A 10,021-nucleotide genomic window follows, 5' to 3' on the forward strand; every position below is an offset into this window, starting at 1 on the left:
ACATATATATATATATATGTGTGTGTGTGTGTGTGTGTATGTATGTACACTGATTAATAGAAAATAATAAAGTGTATGTTCTTATGAATAGTGGATGTAAATTTTTTCTTGATTACTATTAAAATTTGTAAAATCAACATCCAAAACACATATATAACTATTTATAGTACAAAGGTAGATATATAAGGTGATCTGACACTTCTCTATTGCCATCAATTGAATTTATCTTATTGTTGTGATTTTTTTTTCATTTTAAAATTAACGGAAAATGGTCTAAAATACTCTCAAAGTATTGGAAATGGTATAAAATTACCCTCCATCCACCTATTGACTCCAAAATACCCTTCCCACCCACCTATTGGGTCCAAAATACCCTTTTCATCCACCTTTTGGTTCAAAATTGACCACTTATTTAACGGTTTTATATTTAAACTATTTAAATATTTTTTTAAATACGTGGCGCTCAACTATTTGTTATAATTTAACTTATTAGTATAATTTATAAATCAATCCACTACCATCCATTACTAATTAAACCGTCCAAATTAATAAATCACTCACATTATTAATGTAACAATAGAAAAGCTACTGCCAATTGAGTGTTTTAAAAAATTTGAGACGAAAATATATATAGAAGTTAATTATTATACATTCAAGTGTCTAAATAAAAATTATCGATAAGCTTAAAAGTCTGACTATGTTCATCTTAATTATTCTTACGTCCCAATTATGTGATATTACTTCATAGGTAACTTTTTTTCAAAATAATATATTAAAAGTTTTAAAACAAATCATAAATATTTTTAAAATTATATTTTAAAAAAGTGCATGAATTAATTCGAGATGTATTACTTCTTTACCTTTAATCATAAATTTCTAATTCAATCTTGAAAGAGAATCAAATTGAAAGTGTCCTCCTAAATAAGCGGCTCAACATAAATTTAATTGGGGCTTCGATTCGGACTCGAATAATTTTGGATGTCATTTTCATTAATCTATAATTTCATCGTGTTTGAGTAGTGTTTATGACGATTTTGATATTATAGTTGGATTATTAATTGGGTGGGTTTAGTTAGTAATGGGTGGGTAGTGGGTTGGTTTATAAATAATACAAATAAATTAAATTATAACCAATAGTTGAACATCAAGTATTTTAAAAATATTTAAATAGTTTAAATTTAAAATCATTAAATAAGTGGTCAATTTTGAACTCAAAGGTGGATGACAAGGGTATTTTGGAGCCAATAGGTGGATGAAAAGGACATTTTGGAGCCAATAGGTGGATGAAGGGTAATTTAATACCATTTTCAATACTTCAAGGGTATTTTAGATCCTTTTCCGTAAAATTAATTGTAATATGTATAAATAAATAAAAAGTCACTCTAGAAATATATTTTCTCTAAAAAGGTAGATATTAATTGTATTGTTGGAGTTCTTACTTAAAAATTTTGATATTTAATATAAAAGTTATACTTAATTGGATTTTTTTGTTGGAACATTATATTAATATAATAGTCATGGTTGTCTTACTTTTATTAATTTTTGCATATATTGGAGTTTTATAGATTTAAACATTTTAATATAAAAATATAATGTTTTGAAAATTTTAATTCTTCGTTTTAATTTCTAATTTGTTATATATTTGAAAATTACATAAAAAAGAAGCTTGAAACGCAATGTAACAATTTAAGATATTTTTAAAAAAAACATAGTTAAAAACATAATGAAATTTGGTTGGCTCCCATATTTTTATTGAAACAAAAGAAGTTGCATATATTGTTTGAAAATAATGTAAAAATTAAAAAGTACTATGAGTCACAGACTCACAGTTAAATAACAAATAAAAATATGTGAGAATCATTCAAGAAATTACGTTGACTTTCCTAAAATCACATAAACTAAAACAGATGTAGTAACATATATTATTCGAAAATGACACAAAAGGTATATAAATTAAAATTTTAAAACATTTTTTTAAAAAAAACACATAAAAAATTTAGTTCACTTTTTCAAATTCCATTTGTGTCACATAAATTGAAAGAAAAAAACTAACATATGTTGGATCTGCGCTGGCGCGGGCACGTGATATCTAGTTACTATATAGAAGAGTCATCAGATGGACGACCACCGCAATAAAAATTGTACAATACACTATTTTAGTTTAACTTTAAAGTGTTGTACACGTGTCAATTGGAACCTGATTGCTAAATCCAAGTGGGTACCATAAACCAGCATAGATAATTCTAGAGTTATCTTCTCACTATCCTTAATCCAGAAATTACCCAAAATTATCTACGTCAATAATTGCACAAAAGTTCTCTCACACTATCTTCATTCTAGAAATTACTCTCTCACTTATCTTCGTTTCTTCAGGTATGCTCCTTCTATTTATTTTTCCCAGATCTTTTTATTTCTTTTTTTCTTTATCTTTTTCTATAATAATTATAATCGAAACATTTAAGTGAATTATTACAAACTTCAAGAAAAGAATTCGAGAATGAAAATCAAAGTGAGAAAAGAGATTTATCTTTGCCATCTCATGATGTTCTGATTCTTGATATCAATTTATAATGCACGCTATTCCGGTTCAAGTTTTTGCAATTTAAATGGGGTTAAACTAAACGACCCACTTATTTTATTTTAATTTGTGACATATTATCTTTGTGGCTTAAAAATACATACACTCCATGCCAAAATGCTACATTATAGAAATAGAGTGTTTTTATTTTGTTCCTGTTCTTTAATATTTTTTCTAGAGGTGTTTCCCATCTTTGTTCGGTTCCTATTCACTTTTTTGTTTTAGAGCTAATATCTTAATAGGTCACTCAACTATATGAAATATCTAGAAAAGTCATTCAACTCTGTTACGTATCAATAAAAACACTCAACCTAGGGTTTTTATTTTCACAAATCACTCATTCATTAAATAAATTTGATCTGACAAAATAAATTATATTCCAACTGATGAAGCCTTGAATGACTAGATTATATCTGTATACGTCAAATGATGATCAACAAAATTTAAATTTGGCATATCAGTTGACCATAACTCAAGTAATGATTTTACTTTAAAGTAATACAATTTGGACGTTTTCTTTGTCAAAATCTTTATTTCTTATTTATTTTTTTGTTCAAAAGAAACCAAATGAAGAACCAATAATAGCTATTAAAACTAATGTACTGGCTACTCAAGGTGTTAGTGAAGTTGTAATTGAAGGTATTAGAACTGCTGGACAATCATGTACTTCTAAGAGAGGTTGTTGAGGTTCAGAAGAAGAAGATTAGAAATCATAGCAGAGTAAAGATATTATTTTTGTAATTTTTGGTGGTTAATTTAATTATCTATTATGTCATAATACATTTTTTGATGGGTTTATGATTAAACGGCTTAAGAAAAAAAATTCATGCTAAATTTGTTTAATGATAAATTTACTTGAGCGATTTTTGAAGATAAAATTTTTGAGAATGTCTTAGATAGTTTTTTATAGTTGAGTGGCTTTTTAAGATATTAGCTCATTTGCTTAATGAGATTCAAATTAGTCTTTTTTTTTCAAATTGGGTATGCACCTTTGTTGTGGTACAAATTGAGTGTACTCTATTTCCTAATAATCTGCTGCATGAAAATCATAGTTTAGGTATGGAATGATATTTCTACAACATCCGATATCTAATTTTCTTAAGTATTGAGAGAAATATGACAATAAAAGAAAATCAGGTATCTTGCATGTCTCTTGGATATGCTCCAGCTCCTACATCCTTTAGTTCAATGTCCAGTTCTGTCAATGTGCTCTCATATAGAGAACGAGCATTGAATGAGAAACCACTGCACCGCAAATTTATAAATATTTTTTTGCTCAATATCCACAATATATTTTTCTCCCTTTTGATATCCAGTTGCTAACAACCTTGGTATTCCAAAGGCAACTTGAGCCCCAAAAGATATTTTTACAGCAACAAATTGAGGTATTAATGTTTCTTTTTAGTCATCTGCTTTCGTTCTTAAATGAATAATTGGGTATTGAGTTATCAAGAAAAATTTTCAACTTAATATATCTTGTATAACAATGGATATATTTCAGTATTTATGTATTGTTGACACCCAACTTTGACCGACCTTTAACCATTTTTAGGATTATATTCGACTAAATACGTATTTTAAAGTTTTAAAGTTTTAATCGATTTTTTTTCTCAAAATTATATATTTAGTATCATTTACTTTATAGAATTATTATAAATATAATTATATTTTTAAAATTATTAATGAATTTCAAATGTTTTAAAATTTAAATGATTTTCAATTATACAAAAATATTTTAGAAATTATTTAAGTTCTAGCCTATTTTATTCTAATTTCTTTCAATTCTAGCCACTCCAATTAAAATTTTATTACAATCATAGCCATCTCTTCCTTTCAATTCTAGCCAATTTTAATTGCAATTTTAGCCATTCCGTATCTAACTCATCTAATTTCAAGAAATCATCTTTTGATCTCATCCGTCTATTTAATTAATAAATCCTAGATCGAATCCTAACCCTTCATCTCTATCTAGACCGACGGTTGTGATTAAATCTCCCATTCTCTTTCTTCAACACCAAAAGACCCTAAAACCTAAAATTTTAATTCATTTTTCTCTTCCTCCCCCCCTCTCCAAGCCGCCACCCCCACTCTTCTTCTCCCTCTCCCGTCGAACCTCCTCCCTCTCTCCCTTTTTCCGACCAGCCGTCCTCCTCCCCTCTCCTCTCTCTCCAATCGCTGGACCCCGTCTCTCGCCTCTCCACCAGCAGACCGACGAGAACCAATGGCGAAGGAAGCGGCCATCAGCAGCTCCGACGAGAGCTCCGGCGAAGGCTGCTCCAACTAACGCCTCCCTCCTCCCTTTCTCTCTTCTCTCGTCGCCTCTTCATTCTCTGGCAGGACTCGCCACCACGTGCTGGTGGCAGCCAACCCTCTCTCCCAACGCTCTTTCTTCTTCTCTCTTCTCCCTCTCGCCCCTCTTCTCTTCTCCTTCTTCTTTTGCAGGCAACAGCCGCCGCTCTGGCCGGCGACAGCCACCAGACGCAGCAGCAGCCAGGCGAGGCAACCGGCAGCTCCAGCAACTCCACGCAGTAGCAGCCGGCGACAGCCACCAGGCGCAACAGCAGCCGGCGACAGCACCAGACGCAGCACCAGCGCAGGCTTCGGCACAGGCGAAGACGACCATCGTCCGATGAGAATGGTCAGCTCCGACAGCAACTACTCGGCGAGGCCTTGTGGAAAATTCGAGTTGGTCAAAGACGGATCTTCAACAGATCCGTCTAAGTAAGCTTTCTAGTTCAAACTTCTTAGTTTAAATTATGAAATTGTTGATTTTGATTTTGTTTGCATAAATATCTAAAAAAAAAAAAGTGATGTCTTTGTTCTCGAGTTTGAAGAATTGTTAAGACATCAATGTTTTTGTTTGAATATATTTTGCCCCATCCTGAATTGGTGTCTATTTGTTCATGAGCTTAATCATTATCATTTTATTATATGATTAAATCAATTTGTCAAGATTTAGTAGTATTCTAAGTACATGCTCACTAATTACCGTTTGCTTAATACAGTTTATTTGTGCATGATCGCTTCTTTAATTTTTGAGATAATTAGCATATCTATGTCATAATCTGGTGTTTGAAATGCTTGATTTGAGAAAATTACTCATAGCAATTAATTGATTATAAAATAGTGATGTGGTAACTTTTCATATTTATGGATGTGGTGATCTGTTTGCATTGTTATTTGGTAGTCTCCAAAAAGCATGATTATCTTCTCCCAAAATATAATTGTTTTCACCTATTGTTAATATCAAGTAATTTAGTGTAGTAATGACTTTTAGTTGATCCTCTTTAAAAAATATAATAATAAAAATTTGAAAATTGGCGTATATTATTTGATCTCTTTGGTAAAAGATTAAATAAATAAGTTGGGTGTATTTCTTGTGATGTGCTTAATTATCTTGCTTACATATTTGGTAAAAATAAATAAATCAGAATATATTTAAGGAAAATATATTGCTCTTCCTAATTCTTTCTTGCTTAAGTTTAGTAAATTTTTTTTTTTAATAATCTGATTTGGCTCTTAAAATAAGAATAAGTTTAATTGATTTTCTTATTTTTAAATTTACTAATTTATTCTTACTTGTTTATATTTGGTAATGAAATATATTAACATATTTTCTGATTTGGATATCCTTTAAAATAAGGAAAATTGTTTATAATTGATTCGTTGAAATATTTATTTCCCTTATTTGTTCCCCCCTCCTCTACTATATAAAGAGACTCCTTTTATTCATTCACACACTCATTCACTTTCAATCACAAATTCTCTCATCACTCTCTCTTCTCTCATTGCTCTCTTGCTACTCTAACAATACATTAAGATTTCGATAAGCATTCAAGTGCTCTTCTTCGCTACCTTGCTTTTTGCTTTTGTTCGAGTAAAGGTTGGATCAACTTGCTTTTCATTGCTACCATTTCTAATCTACTCAACCGTTATTTGACTGCTTTAACAGGTTTCAAACTTGAAGTTCAAGTTGAAGATCAACCATGAAGAAAGATTTATTTGTTTATTTGAATCTATATTTTTTTCTTTCTTATTTTTATTTATTCGAATGTTGTAACATTTGTAACTCTAAAGATCATATATAAATTTATTTGGGGGGTCGTCTAGGGGAGGGGGATTTATATGCTTACTTGTTCATTATAAATTTTTAGAAATCATGCCTATAGGTTTGTCTTTAACCACCTAGAATTATTGTTTGTAGGTGTTATAATCCAATCAGTTGTTTGATGCTTTGTTAATAAGTCTAAAAAAAAAATAACTAGATTCCATAATTTTGAATGTTAAAATCAAATCATAATAATTTAGTAGGCTGATTAGGTGTTTTAAAACGTTATAACTTTTAGCATTGTCTTGTCATGTAGAAACCATGCCTAAGGATTAATTTGTTCATGTCATTCATATTTACAAAATCATGCATATATGTTTGAACACCTAGAAATTCATGTCTATAGGCTTGTAAATAACTTTTGACATAAAAATAAAAAATAAAATCTGTTTGTGCATATTTGTGCCCTCTCCCTAAAATTAGTTAATATTATTTAATTAGTAATCCTATTTGTCTTCCGCATTCATGATGCAATATGTTTTTCCTTAATAATACTAAATTAGAATCATTTCATGCATTTAACGAATTATTTGGCTTTAAATATATTTCATCGTAGAACCTTTGCATTTAATAAATTCACCACTTTAATGTTCTACTAGTTTCTTATCACTTACAAAGTTTTTGCAACATAATTTTCTTAAAAGTCATTATTCAATCTTCCTTTGAAATATTGGATTGATTATGACATTATTTTTGAAATAAAATTATAAGCACTATCTCCTAACCTATCGTTAGTGGGAAAGTCCAAAGGAACTACGAGGTCTAGTTCCAATTTTTTAAGTTAAACCGACGCATCCTCGGAAGTACCACCTACCCATGAATTTCAAAAGGAATTATGTGTATTTATGTGTGCCTACATGTAAACTAAATCTTTTAAATCATTTTCAAAAACATAAACTATTTTATTAGACCGACCTCAAATCAAAATTGTTTCTATGGTGGAGGAGCGCGATCAACAATATCGTGGCATCATCCCTATAAAGAGACAAACATTTTTTTTAAAATAAAAAATTTCATATTCAAAACTTGCTCAATTTTCATAATTTTACTTTCTCACATTAATTGCTTAATATTTACAAATTTTATTTATAACGTGGTCTCATATGTTTTAAATAAAAAGTAAAACTTGATTGTTTATTTGTTGCTATCATCTAGCCTTGCATGTTTAAATTAATAAAATAATAAAATTAATTGTTTTATATTTATTATCACTTAGCAAGATTAAATAAACTATTAAATGAAGTGACTTTGTTTGCTAATTGTAACCCCCACATAGATTGCATGAGATACGGCCGGGACCCACACTTGTGGACCTCGAGGGATGCCTAACACCTTCCCCTCGAGGTAATTTGAACCCTTACCCTAATCTCTGGCTCGTTGACCTTAGTTAGACTTAGTTAGGTTAGATAGGTGCCCTAACGCGCCTTAATTCGTTAGGTGGCGACTCCAAAACCCGAAATCCCAAAAGAGTTGTTAGGTCGTGCACAAAACCCGTTTTCTGCGAAAATGGGGCGCGACAGAATGGCGACTCCGCTGGGGATATTAGGTTCTTACCATTACGTGTTAATTGCTTATTTATGTGGGGTTTACTTTATTTTTGTCATTTCACTATTTGTTAGGTGCTTACCATGTTTAGCTTATTTTGTTGCCTTATTTATTGTCTTCTCTCCATGTTCCACCCTTTCCCTTTTCCTTAATTGTTTATTATCATGTTTCACCTCTTCCCTTTCCCCTTATTTGTTTACATGTTTAGTCTCGTATCCTCTTGCTTTGTTTGCGTAGTTTTCATATCTTTATATGTTTAATTTCCTTTATTCATGCTTATTTATTTATTTATTGTTTATAAACTGTCTATATGTTACCGCTTTTCAATTTAAATGCTAAATGTTTATTGCTTTGATAACTGGCATTCCGCTCATACTTCCCCCAATTGGGACCCTCTTCCTTTTTTTTTTTTTTTGTTCTCGTGATGTTGTGCCTTTGCACCTCTCACAACTACTCCAATCCTATTCAAATACCCATTATAGAGAGTCGGCATATGCGTGGACGTAACGGATAGTTTTACTACCGCGAAGCCACGAGCCTCTCGCATAGAATCCCTTTCAAGTCTGTGTCAAGCCAACTCTTAGAAGTCCTGGTTAAGTCATACATGCTGCATAAGCCCTAGGTGGTTTGACCCTTGGTGCCAATCCACATAATTAGTAGCCACCCTCTCGTCTAAAGGGCCCCAACACCCTTAGACAAATTGCATATTTATGTGTCAACGTGATCATAATAATTAAATCAAGCCGACGTTGTCAAAATGGAGTTTAGAAGTCGTTTGTTACTTTGTTTGCAGAGTCATGGCTCACCCTCATTTTCCCAACACGCAAATGGTGGTCAAAGTTAATCCCATTCTGAAGACTTGGTGGAAAGATATTCAAAAATATCGAGAGTTAGAAGCAAATGAACTGTTAGGCGGCCTCACTGCTTTGATCTCCGTAGAGTCAGATCGTCACTTAATCAAGGCATTGTTGAAATTCTGGGACACTGAGAGGTTAGTCTTCAAATTCAAGGATTTTGAGCTAACCCCAACAATCGAAGAAGTTGGAGGATTCATGGGTCTCGCATACAAAGAGCTGGAAATGATTGTTCCACACAAGCCAAGCCCAAGATCTTTTCTGAAGCAAATGGGCATGTGTCATAATCCAAATCTGCTTTGTTTGAAAGAAGGTTGGATTTCTTTAGAGTTCTTATATTCGCGCTTTGGGGATGAGGAAGGTCATCAAAACTTTCATAGAGAATTTGCTTGCTCTTCTGCGAAATGGGAAAGGTATCGTCTTAATGCATTCGCCGTCGCCATATTAGGCTCATTGGTTTTTCCTAGAGAAGGAGGAAAGATCCACACCGGCTTGTGTTATGTGGTTCGTATGTTGGCTCGAGGTGGGAAGACCTTGGTCCCCATGATACTTGCAGAAATTCTAAGAGCTTTGACTGCATGCACCAAAGGCAAAAGATACTTTGAGGGGTGCAACTTTCTGCTGCAACTTTGGGCCGTCGAACATTTCTATCAAAGAGCTAATAAAGTAGACATTGTTAGAGGGACTATGGGGAACAAAATTATCAACCATCCCCTAAGGATGAAACATTTTATCTCCCCTGTGGGAACGGAGGACTGGTTCACATACCTAAAGGAGCGCTCAGCCGTTGAAATTCAATGGAAGTATTATTGGTTGAAGCCACGATGTGCCATCATAAGAGGAAATGAACTTTACTTCATTGAGCTTATCGGTTTGAATGGTGTGCAACCATACGCACCACTTCGAGTCCTTCGACAATTCAGACAGATCCAAATG

Source organism: Solanum pennellii, chromosome 2 (genome assembly GCF_001406875.1).
Source record: "Solanum pennellii chromosome 2, SPENNV200".
Lineage (NCBI taxonomy): Eukaryota > Viridiplantae > Streptophyta > Magnoliopsida > Solanales > Solanaceae > Solanum > Solanum pennellii.